We start from the raw sequence: 13,455 nt of genomic DNA on the forward strand, positions 1-13,455 counted from the left end.
GAATGAATGAATATTAACACAAGTAAGCATGTAACACGTATATTTGATTAAGTCACACACAAGTTCACGTTTGCTATTGTTTGAGATATATATATATATATATATATATATATATATGTATATAACATGAAATATGGATAGTACGCATATGTCCCCAAAATGTTTAGAAAACTTAGTAAAATAGGGGAATGATAAAACTCACCTTAGATTAAAGGCAAAGAAATATAATTAAGAATAAACGAGTTAACGAATAAGCGAGTTGTCCAATACGCGTCAAACGAAATAAATGATAAGAACCTAAAACTTTAAGATATGATAATATAAGTAAAAAAGAACTTGTTGCCTCTGGCATCAACCTAAACGGATGTTTAGAACTCTAGTTATGTTGAATTAAACGTTTAAGCGAGTCGTACTGACCAGAATCCGAACAGCGATTCGGAAGCCGGGTTTTGGTCAGTAGCCTTAAAATTTTGTTACAAGCATAAAAGTCCTCTGGACCAAACGTTGAATCTGACCAGAAGTATGAGAAAACGTAAAGTCAAACTTGTTTACTGTTTTACCCTTTAACGAGTTTTAAACGAATTTACCATTCAACACCCTTCAGCCACCAAAATTGTTTGAAGGTTATTGACTAAGGAATATGTATGAACGATTTCTTAGTTTACAACTTACTCGGAAAGTGAAAGAATCAATAGTAAGGATGATTTAAAGGTCCACACGTAAGCAAAGTCAAACATACAAGCTTGCATCTTCAACAAATAAGCAAAAACCGAAGAGTTTGGTGATGAACAGAAGCAAGTGACTGCTGAGGAGGCTTCCTTAGGGTTAGGGTAAAGTTTATGACAGAGAATATGAGGCTTGTTTATATAGGAATTGCAAAAACTAGGTAAAGTTTATGACAGAGATAGAGATTGCAGATGATAGGCAGTGCTGAGATCCAAACGAGTTCCCAAAGCTGATTGAAGTGACTTCTAAAAACGAGAAGTAAAACGGCCATCTCTATCGAAGATAATGGTAAACGGAGTTCCATGATGGCAAACGATCTTCTCAACATAAATGCATGCCAAACGATCTATAGAATAAGTTTCCTTGATGGGAACGAAATGAGCGGATTTCATCAAATGATCAATGATTAACCAAATACTATCATGTTGCTTTCGGGTAGAAGGAAGCTTAGTAATAAAGTCCATAGTAATATCTTCCCACTTCCATATGGGAACGGGAGGTTGCTCGAGCAAACCATAAGGTCGATGATGCTTGGCTTTGACTTTAGAACACGTGAGACATTTCACAACATAAAGATCAATGTCTTTCTTCATTCTGGGCCACCAAAATATGGAACGAAGATCAGCGTACATTTTATCCGCACCGGGATGAATATAATATCGTGATGTATGAGCTTCGTCCATAATAATTGGGCGAAGGTCATCACGATCGGGAATCCATAAGCGATTAAGAAAATAAAGCAAACCATTGGGCTTAGTTTACAATTAAGATTCCGCACCACACGACATCTCATCATACATATTGCCTTCGGTGACGGATTCGTGTTGCGTGATAAGAATACACTCTTCAAGATCATTTTGAACAAGAATACAAGTAAGCAACACGGATTTAACTTGTTTCTTACGGCTGAGAGCGCCGGCCACGACATTCGCTTTACCGGGATGGTAGCGAATTTCGCAATCATAGTCGCTAAGCAACTCGGCCCAACGACGTTGTCTCATATTGATATCCTTTTGATAAAAAAATGTGTTGGAGACTCTTATGGTTGGTAAACACTACGCATTTGGTACCATAGAGATATTGTCTCCAAATCTTCAAGGCGAATACGACAGCACCATGCTCGAGATCATGTGTCGTATAATTCTGTTCGTGAACCTTGAGTTGTCTCGAAGCATACGCGATAACCTTGCCTCGTTGCATGAGGACACAACCGAGACCTTGGTTAGAAGCATCACATAAAACGACAAAATCTTCACTACCTTCGGGAAGAGCAAGAATAGGAGCATTGCAAAGCATGCCCTTAAGGGTTTGGAATGCTTCTTCTTGCTTTGACCCCTACTCGTAAGGTATACCCTTATGTGTAAGAGCGGTGAGGGGCAACGCAATCTTCGAGAAGTTACAAATGAAACGACGGTAATATCCCGCCAAACCAAGGAAAGAACGAACTTCGGTGGGAGAAGTCGGTGTCTTCCAATTCTTGACAGCTTCAATATTCGCTGGATCGACATGGATACCTTTGTCATTAACGATATGGCCCAAAAATTGAACCTTTTTAAGCCAAAACTCACACTTCGAAAACTTGGCATACAATAGTTCCTTTCGTAGGAGGTCAAGGATAACATGTAGATGCTCTTTGTGATCATTTTCGGATTTGGAGTAGATCAAAATGTCATCGATGAAAACAATTACGAATTTGTCCAAGTAGGGTTTACACACACGGTTCATAAGATCCATGGAAACCGCAGGTGCGTTAGTTAGCCCAAAAGGCATAACACAAAACTCGTAATGCCCATATCGAGTACGGAATATGGTCTTGGGAATGTCATCTTCATTAACGTGAAGTTGATGATAACCCGAACGGAGATCGATCTTCGAGAAGCAAGCGGCTGCTTGAAGTTGATTGAAAAGATCATCGATACGAGAGAGCGGGTAACGATTCTTAACAGTGAATTTGTTGAGTTCGCTATAATCGATACACCTGCGAAACGAACCATCCTTCTTTTTCACAAACAAAACAGGTGAGCCCCAAGCAAAAGAAGTCGGACAAATGAAACCCTTATCCGAGAGTTCTTGCAATTAATTCGAAAGCTCTTGCATTTCAGATGGTGCAAGACAATAGGGTGCTTTGACAATGGGATTCGCTCCAGTTATGAGGTCAATACGAAACTTGACTTGACGAATAGGAAGAAGTCCAACAACGTCCTCAGGAAAGACGTCGAGAAAATCACGTACAATCGGAATATCTTGAATCTTCTTCTTATTATTATTATTATTATTATTATTATTATTATTATTATTATCCTTTTCCACTACAAGCACCAAAAAGGCAATATACTTCTTCCATAACTAACGTTGGGCTTGAAAACACGACCTAAGATTAAGTTTAGAAGCAGGCGTACTACCTAACACCTTAAGAATGCGACCATCTTTGAGAGGTATACGAAGGAATTTCTCAAAACAAACGACCTCAACATGATTAAGAGTTAACCAATCCATCCCAATTATGACATCAGAACTACCCATTTGCATCGGAATGAGGTCGATACAGAACTTGACCTTATTAAGAACTATGACACAATCCCGAACAACCGAATCAATAGTAATCGAGTTCCCATTCGCTACTTCTACGGTAAAAGGCTTAGAAAACCTATCCCAAGGCTTATCAATAATATACGCAAAGTCTAAAGAGATAAAACTCTTATCGACACCAGTATCAAACAACACCGAAGCAGAATGGTTATTAATAGATAACGTACCATTCATCACATCGCTTGAACTTTGGGTTTGATTCACATTCATCATGAAGGCACGACCATTAGAACCTTGATGGGTTGGAGCATCTTGGTTAGTTGGAGGGGCTTGGATAGCAGGGACTTGAGCAATTACATGTGGAGGAGCCATGAGTTGAGGAACTTGAGGAGCGTAAGTGTGAGGTGCAAAACTTTGTGGGATAGGGGTTTGGTAAGTTTGAACTTGGTATGCTTGGCTAGTGTAGTACGGTGCAGGCACAACTTGGGCTTGATTAGCATAGTATGGTGGAGGCATAACATGGGCTTGATGGGCATGGGCTAGCAAAGGGCACATATTGCGGAGATAACTAGGATCTCCACAATTGTAACAAGCACGGGTGTTAGGACACCATTTTGAGCATTAGGGGTATTAACCAGTTGGCCTTGGAGTAGGCGGTGTAGGTTGTTCTGGAGCAGCTCGTGCATTAGGTGGTACACGAAAAGTTTTGGCAAGGTGCCCATAGCAGTTACATAAAGTGCCAAGACGGCAAGTGGTTGAAGCAGGATGATGGCGGTTGCATATGGAGCACAATGGGTGTGGTCCGCTATACGGTTTCTTGTTAGGAACATTTTGGTTTTGGGTTTGGTTATTGGCTTGGTTCACGGCAAAGTTTTGGTGATGGGTCTTGCGTTTTTGGTTATTGTTGTTGTTCTTGTGGTAATGGTTGGAGTTGTTGTTTTAGGTAGGTTTAGGATCGGCTTTGGCATCAGTAGAGGATTCGGCTTTGGTTTTCTTGGTAGTAGGTTTAGAATCCTTATGGGATAAGGTACCATCGCGAACATGGTCATCAGTCAACGAAGTAGCAAGGGCTATGGCTTCCTCAATCGTGAGGGGATCTCGACTGATTACCGTATCATGAAAGATAGTGGGTAGTCCCCGGATATACTTGCGGATACCGCGGGACAAAAGGGTCACAAGGTGAGGTACCAACAGGTTCAGTTCCTTAAAACGGTTCGAGTAGGTTGAGTTATCGCTGCGATTTGTTTGAGCTCCCAAAACTCTGTCTCGAGCCTTTGCAGTTCATTCTCGGGACAAAACTCTCTCTTCATTGCGTCCTTGAGTTCCTCCCAAGGCATATCCAGAACTTCCGAAACACCTTGAAGGGCCTTAAAAGAGTTCCACCATGTAAGAGCTCGATCCTCGAAAACGCTCGAGGAGAAGCTAGTCCGTTTGTCGTTCGGATACTCACAATGGATGAAGATATTTTCCGTCCTCTCAAACCAGCGGAGGAGCTTAGTAGCATTCTCCTCAACAAGAAAAGGAGGTGGTTTTGCACTCGTGAAGTTCTTGTAGTGGTAGTTATTTGGTGTAGCTGAGGTAGCGGATCCATTGGAGTTAATACTTTGTAGTTGAGACACAACCTCGGGCAGCGTAACAGTAAATTCCCTCGTGATTCGAGCATCTAAACGGCGATCATGAGCAGCCGATGGACGACGTTTGTTACGATGATGAAGAAGGGAAGACATTCGGCTGGGATCAAAAATGAAATTTTATGAGGATCGGATAAGTTGTGTAAACGAGTCGATGGGGAACAATGAAAAATGTGATAAAGTTATGCTAGTGACTTGTCATGACTTGAGGGCAAGTCGCGACTTAAAATAATGTGAATACTTTTGGGATAATTACGTAAATAAAAATATCTATTTCAAATTCAAATGTAAAATGTTATTAGGTTAGGCTTTCCATGGGCTTCCCATGGTAGCTCAAGAACCCAAAATAAATAACGAATCAAATCAAGTGAGTTAGCCTCCCATGAGCTTTCTATGGCAATTTGAATGGCCCAACTAAATAGCATAATGTAAACTTGGTAAATTGGGCCTCCCATGAGCGATCCATGGCAGTTTAATGACCCAATTAAATAATGCAATATAAACTTTTGTGAATTGGGCCTCTCATGAGCGTTCCATGGCATTTTAATGGCCCAATTAAATAACGAGTAACAAGCAATTTAGTTGGTCGGCCCATGAGCGTTACATGGCATTTTAACTGACTCAACTAATTAACAAATTATCCGATCAATGTAGTGGGTCAGCCCATGAGCGTTACATGGCATTTTAGCTGACCACGCTAAATATCGAATAAACGAATAAAAAATGAGTAGTTGGAGTATCTCGTGAACCACCACGGTGATACTTCCAACCAAATATTGAATCAAAATAGGTTGTGAAATGAATAGTTGAAGTGCCCATGGGTTGTCATGGATTTTCCATCCAACTAAACATTTAAAAAAATTAAAACACAAATTTAGAAATTTTCCGAATTTAGTCATGAATCACCATGAATTCGGTTTTTATAAAAGGAATGCAACCACTATCAGTTATGTTTGACCGCTTAGGGGTCCGTTTGTTTGACATCTTGTCCTGCTTTGACCTAGGGGCTCGAGTACTGTGGCTGTTATCCTCCAGGTAAGGAATAGCGTCTTACCTTTGGTTCTCGTAACTGTTTTGACAAGGCCCAACTCACAGTGCTCTAGCCCCCTACGGCTACTAACCAAACATGCCATACTCTCATGCCCTTAAGGAGAGGGAGTAAAAATAAATCTTGGGAATTCTTAAGGAATTTCCCAATTAAATTTTAAAAGATTTTGAAGAGATTTTTGAATGTGAGGCATAGCCTTGGAATTTATGTGTGTGCAATAATTAACTAAAATAAAATATACAAATAAATAATTACCTTAAATAAACTATAAACAATTAATTAGCGCACAAGGCAATTCAGATAAGCAGTATAGGGTTCTAAGCATATGACTAGGACAATTTCTAACCACTTATCTTAAAACCTTCGGCTCTGATACCAATCTGTCACACCCCAACCAAAGGCGGAAATGCCGGGGCGTGAGCATGATTGTTCATAGCTCAAGTTAACTATCATACAATAAATGTGTCAGTAACTATTTAATTAATTTATTTCATACAAACACACATCATTCAAAAATAATAAATAATCCAAAACAACCAATAATAATCCAAATAAAAACTAAAATTAAATTGTCTTTTGATATAGCCTAGGGTCTCGACTAAGTGTCCACAGCTTCAGTGTAACACCCGTTAATTTCTGGTTTAAAAGAATTAAAGCCTGTAAAGTATGTATAATTCTCGGGGTTTAATCGACCTTTCTCAGAAGCCCTCTCGCCATCCCGGTACGTTATAACATTTAACTTTTCAACCAAAATGTTAATTCTTTATAATTGGAGGGACTAGATGTGAAAAATGTTTATAACATAAACAAACCTAACCCTAACCCCTTTCATAGTCCGATCGGCAGCTCCAGCCCCTCCCCCCTGCGATTTTCCTTTTTCCGGAAAATTCGTGAGCGTAAAACATCAATTAAAGGTTAGGCTAACGTCCATGCAAGTCTTTTTCACCATTTAACCCGTTATTGAACACGTTAGGGTTGAGTTTTGATGATAACAGTTTGCTGACATATTCGTATACGTTTATTGTAGGGTCTGTAACGTGATGATAATCCATTGATTTTGATCGATTCTTGATTCCATGATGTTCTACTTTGAGTCTAGTTTCCAGAAAGGTATAATATGTAATTTTTGGACGATATTTGAATGGTTTTTATGAATTTATAAAATCGAGTGTCAAAGCTGATGCGGGATGACGAACTCTGGTCTGTCTTCCCGACATCATAACTCTTTTTCAACAATTCCAAATTAGTTGGTTCCACTTATGGAACTTACTATTTTGAGTTAAGAATCAAAACCAATTGGAATCGTTTAATTTGGTTTGGTAATGAATTTTATGAAAATAAAACCATTTTGTTGCGCATTGAAATAGCTGCAAGTATCTTGCTGTGTTGGAGGAATTTTTATAATTTTTGTGTCCACTAGAAAAATATAATAAAAATATTTTTATAAACCTAAGACATTTATTAAATTCTGGTAAAAATTTAATAATTTATTTCAAAGGTTATCCTATGTAATTAAATACATCTTCGCATGCTAAAATCTGCACGTTTTGCTTGTTATTGATTGATCTGTTCGTTTTAGGCTTAACTGGTGGATGTTCAATTGTGTCCTTGTCGGGGCTGTTTAAAGTGAGTTTTTGCACCAAAATCTTCCTAGGTACGTTCCGTATATCATACCTAAAAATCATGTTCATTGGTGTTCGTTAGATTGGTCAACTAGTTGTAGCTTGATTGTTAGTGTTCGGTTGACTAGAATTGTAGTTTGTTGCATTTAACGCGAGTGTGGAAGTGATTAATGACCAATTCAGCTCAGGGGAACTTGGTTTGATGTACGGACTGTTGAAAAATCATTTTTATAAGTTATTGGGCTGAATTGGTTGTCGGTTACTCCAACGGGTCGGTACAACGAGCAATTGCGTTTATTGAGTAGTTGGTGCGTTGTACTTGCGAGTTACCGACCCATTTGAATCGTGTAGTGTCGTTTGGACTTGTTTGCTGTGATTTTATCATATTGGGTCCACACGGGGTTGAGTTGGATGTTAACGGCCTAAACGACTCTGAAACGCGCGTATTGGTATCACCTAGTGCTTCCGGGGGTAATTTGGGAATTCTTTATTCCCGGGAGTATCTAAGGGTCGTATTGGTGAATGTGAGGCCTCGGGGGCTGTTGTGATTTAGTTTGATGAGGTCGAGGCTTTAGGTGACCCGAACCTCGTTAGAACGTCTCATAGGATAAACGAGTCATCTTGATGTCATTAGTATTGATTGAATGTAAACCGGCAGGTGTTTGAGTCTTGGGATTACTTAGGGATTCTCTAGCTCGTGGTGAATCCGTGTCTCGTGTCAGGTGAGTTTATGATGCCCCTTTTAACTCCTTTTAAGTTTTGGGCTAGCATGCACACCTAAACGATTTTTCTTGATGAAACATTAAAACTATTTTATATAGGCTTGCTCGTATATGGTAGGCATTGGGATGTTATAGTATGTATGTATATATTATTGTATGGCCAATATTTGGCGATGTTAGTAGTCGTTATCGACTACGGATGTTACGTATGCCTACTTTGTGTTTGCATACGTTGATGAGATGTTACATGTTTGGGTTGTACGTTTGCTCGACCCTGATGTTACGTGTTTGGGTTGTACGTATGCTCGACCCTGATGTTACGTGTTTGGTTGTACGTTTGCTCGACCCTGATGTTATTACTTGGATGTTATATGTATATATTTATATATATAGGGATGCACTTATAAAGATGTTTATATGTAGGTTTGTATATGTGTATACATAAGGATTATTATTTATCGAAGATGATGGCCTAACTGATGTATCTCTTTTATAGTTTAAAACCTTTGGGAATGACTATTATGATTATTAATATTGATGTTATTTATTAAAACTTGAACTCACTCAGCTTAAACTGACTTTGTGTGCATGTTAGTGTGAGTTTCAGGTTAGGAGGTGGATGCATTGCCGCTTGGACGTGCACGAAGCTACTTGGACGGTGGAGGGCATGCTTAGTCGGATGTTTCAATAATAATAAACGTTTTCTTTTTAACATTTAGTTAAATACATTTAAATTGGTTTTGGGCATAACTCCCGGGTTTTGGGAACTTATTTTATTATTTATGTTTTCCGCTGAATTATACTCTGAGATGCTTATTTTAATGAAACGAACTGTTTTCAAGTTTAAGTATTTTTACAAGTGTTTTGTATGAATACCAACTGTAGGATTCCCGAGATTCGGGGTCTTAACATTCAGTCTCAAATTCTAGAGATAACCTGCATATGCGTATAAAATAAAATAGAGTTGTCAACAATATGTTGAGTGAGAATGTCACCAGTTTTGCAATGATATATAATAATAATATGAAAGATAAGCAAAACGTAAATAATTTCAGTAAATATAACCTAACCATGAGCAAGTAAAGTGTCAAGAGACCATTGCCAAGCGAATCGGCATCGGTTAACATGACGGTCGTATGATCATACTATAATAAGAATATGTTGGACATCTCCGAATGCGTAAAGTAAACAAGAAATCATGTAACAACTATGTTCGATTAATCACACAAAATATCACATTTTCTAGTTTAAGATATGTATAATAAAAATACTATATAGTACGCGTATGTTCCCAAAACGTTTGAAAACAAGTAAAATAGGGGAATGGCAGATAACTCACCTTAAACAATAAGCAAGTGAGTAAAATAAGTATAAAATAAGCACTTCGTCCATTAATGTGACAAACGATGTAAACCAACAGAACCTGAAACTTTGAGATAAGAAACTAAAAATAAAAATACACTCGTTGCCGCTGGAATTAATCCAAACGGATGAGTAGAATTCAAGTTATGTTAAATTTAATATTTAAATGAGTCGGTACTAACCAGAATACGAACAGCGAATCAGAAGTCGGGTTTTGGTCAGAAGCCTTAAAATTTCGTTACGAGAAAAAAGTCTTCTGGACCGAACGTTGAATCCAACCAGAAGTATGAGAACACGTAAAGTCAAAATTGTTGACTGTTTTGCCATTTAACGGGTTTTAATGAAATTGACCAGTCAACACCCTTCAATCTCAGAAATTGATTGAAGGTTATTGACTAGGGAATGTGTATGAGCAAATACTCAGTTTACAACTTACTCGGAAAGTGAAAGCACCAATAGAAATGAAGGGTCAAAGGTCCACAAGTAAGCAAAGTCAACCGTTTATGTGTGTATCTTCAACAATATTGCAAAAACCAAGAAGTTCTATGATGATCAGAGAAAAGTGACGGTTGGAGGGTCTCTCTTAGGGTTAGAGTAAAGTTTGTGGCATGTAAATATGATATGTTTTTATAAGGATTACAAAAATGAACCAATTATGGTTATTATGCTCGTTTAAGCAACCGAATATGAATTTAATGACTAAGTCAATGAAATAAACCAAAAGATTCATGCTTGATCAGTAAGTAATGAATATGGACTTGAAATTTGGTTATAATCCTTTTGTTGGAACTTAATTTACTCAACTTATGCCTAAAATAATCGATTTACAAGCTAAAAATGAGTTTGGAATGAAAATAAAGCAATGGATTCTATGCAGATCTCTCCTCACGCCGCATGGCCACAAGGAGGTCCGCCGTCGTGCAGCGCTCCGGCCACCAGGGGGTAGACAGTTCAATTTTGACGATTTTGGTCCTTGTAGTTTGTTAATTGGATGAATAATGAACCTTTTATGCATAAAATAAGAAATGAACATCTTATGAAACATAAAGGTGTTTTGGTCAAAAATTAACAAAGGTGATTTCATAACCAAATTAGTAAATGGGACTTGGTGCTTGCTTGAAATTAACGTAAAAATGATGGAACACAGCGATTTGTTGCGAGGAACAAACCCGTTATCCTGAGGATAACAAGAAAAAAACTCCGGGCGGTGAAAACTATCACACCAGTTTATTAATAAGAAAAAGTGGTTACAAGTGTTGGAGCTTTTCTCCTTGGATCGTGTTACAGAATGCTACTAAGTCTAGTGTGAGAGTTGTGTGTGTTTTGATCCAAGTTACAGCTCTATTTATACACAAATGAAGCTAACTAATCTTTCTAAAATTCCAGAGATAATTGACTCCTTCCAATTAGCCGTCCCTATAATTCCCATGTTTCCCTTTTGAACACATTCTATTTAAGGTATCCGTTTGATTTCCATGTTTCCTTTCTGAACACGTTTTATTTAAGGTAGTCTAGTTGCAAGTCCGAGTCTTTAGGGAATCATTTGCGCGTTTTATGACCTGGTAAACATGGAAGAACAGCGAACAATCCGTTAATTATACAATATATCTAGGATACCCGTTACCATGGAGGATACCATATCCTGGAATTATCCTGAACATATTGCTTGCTAAGGATACCGAAAATCCGAGCCCTAACAAAAGGGTATGAAATGAACATAAGAAACTTAAATACTTATAAATGCATCGTATGATTATTGGGACCGGGATCTTTGATCCTCGTAGATCAGTTATTCTTGGCAGCTGTTTTCGGGACTAAGGATCCTGAATGATTGAAAGGATCCTCAACAGTCGACTTCGATTATATTCTAATCTATTTTTGCAGGTATAACACGTGCTTACTGGAATTCCTATTATTACGAAGGAGATATTTTACCTGGTCTTCCCTTCTCATCCACGCTCCTAAACGGTCAAGTTGAAAGAGTAAATGGAACGTGGCCGAGATTATAACTTAAGTAGTTATTAGCCGTTGTATTTCCTTGTATGTATGTATATATACATACATACATATATATATATATATGTATATATATATATATATAGAATTACAGCTGATCAAAACACACGACACATCACATAGCATACTTAGAACTCTTTGCAAACACTTTGTATTCATGATTAGCCGTAGTTCCATCACTTGTAATTCTTTTGAGCTTAATATAATTGGTAGTGATAGTTTTCACTACCCGAGGTTTTTATACCGGCGGGATACTAGTTACCAAGGGCTTTTCAAATCCTATTGTTCAACCTCTATTATTGTTACTTTGATTATTTTGTTCATACTAGCACCAATCCTCATTTACTACTTTGGTTATTTGATCCTTAGACCGATTTTTGACCAAAACAATTTGGCACCCACAGTGGGGCAGTTGGTGCTTTAATCCCAAAATTTCCTTTATTCAATACCTATACTTAAAGTTATCACCTAATGGCCTCTCAAGGAAAAGCTATTTCTACAACCGCTGCTTCAAATGTTTCGGCTCAAACGACTTTGCCACCACTACCTACCTCTATAAAGCCACAAAAGCCCATAATTGTTGCTCAGAAGAAGGAGACCGCCATTTTCTCCAGATCGAAATGCACTACTGTCTCCCATACGGTAACTGCTAACAATGATGTACTGGTGTTGAAGTTACCATCATGATTCCCCAACTTTCACAGAAGTTGGTTGTTTTGCTACCAATGAAATGTGAACCGTTATCACAAACGATCTCTGCAGGGATACTGAATCTTGTAAGGATATTGCGCTTGGTAAACGAGATCACATCCTTCTCTTTAACTTGGACAAACGCCTCGGCTTCGATCCACTTGGAGAAGTAATCTGTCATGGCCAGCATAAAGACTTTTCCACCAGGAGCCTTGGGTAAATTTCCCACAATATCCATTCCCCATTTCACAAATGGCCACGGGGATATGATAGGATGCAGTGGTTCAGCTGGTTGATGCAATATGTTGCTGTGTCTTTGACAAGCATCACATTTCCTGGAGAAGTTTATTGCATCCTTCTTCATTGTCGGCCAGAAGTAACCTGTCCTCATTATCTTGGATACTAAGGCTCTGCCCCCAGTGTGGTTTCCACAATCACCTTCATATATGTCCTTGAGGACTTCTTGTGCTTCATGGTGTTCCAAGCACCTCAAGTATGGACCTGCAAGTGACTTTCTATACAAAACATTATTTAGGATAATATACTAGGTTATCTTCATTCGAAAGGCTCTAGGGTTTTCTCCTTCTGGGATCTCATTATCCTGAAGATATCGTATTATTGGACGGGTCCAGGATACTGGATCGTCTTCAGGTTTTGAAGTCTTCATAATTTCGCAATTCTACTTTGTTGCTGGAGTCAAGATATGCACGATGGGTATTTTGATGTCATCTGGTATCTTGAGATCTGATGCTACATTTGCTAAGGCATCTTCTTCAGTGTTCTCTTCTCTTGGTACCTGTACTATATCAAATGTTTCGAAACACATAGCTAATTGCTTAACTATTTCTAAATGTTTCGCTAAGTTTTCTGCATTTACTGCATAAGAGCCATTAAAATGATTAGCTAATAATAATGAATCAACATAAACTTGAAGATACCTGACCTTCATGTCCTTAGCTAATTGTAAACCAGCTGTTAAGGCTTCATATTCAGCCTCATTATTAGTAGCCTGAAATTCACAAGATATAGATAGAGGTATAATGTCCCCCTGTGGCGATTTTAGCAGGATACCTAGACCTGTTTCTCTTATGTTGGAGGCACCATCTGTA

The sequence above is a fragment of the Bidens hawaiensis genome, unplaced genomic scaffold (genome assembly GCF_021521415.1).
Source record: "Bidens hawaiensis isolate Kalapana, Puna unplaced genomic scaffold, B.hawaiensis_p1.1 tig00052238_1, whole genome shotgun sequence".
Taxonomy (NCBI): Eukaryota; Viridiplantae; Streptophyta; class Magnoliopsida; order Asterales; family Asteraceae; genus Bidens; species Bidens hawaiensis.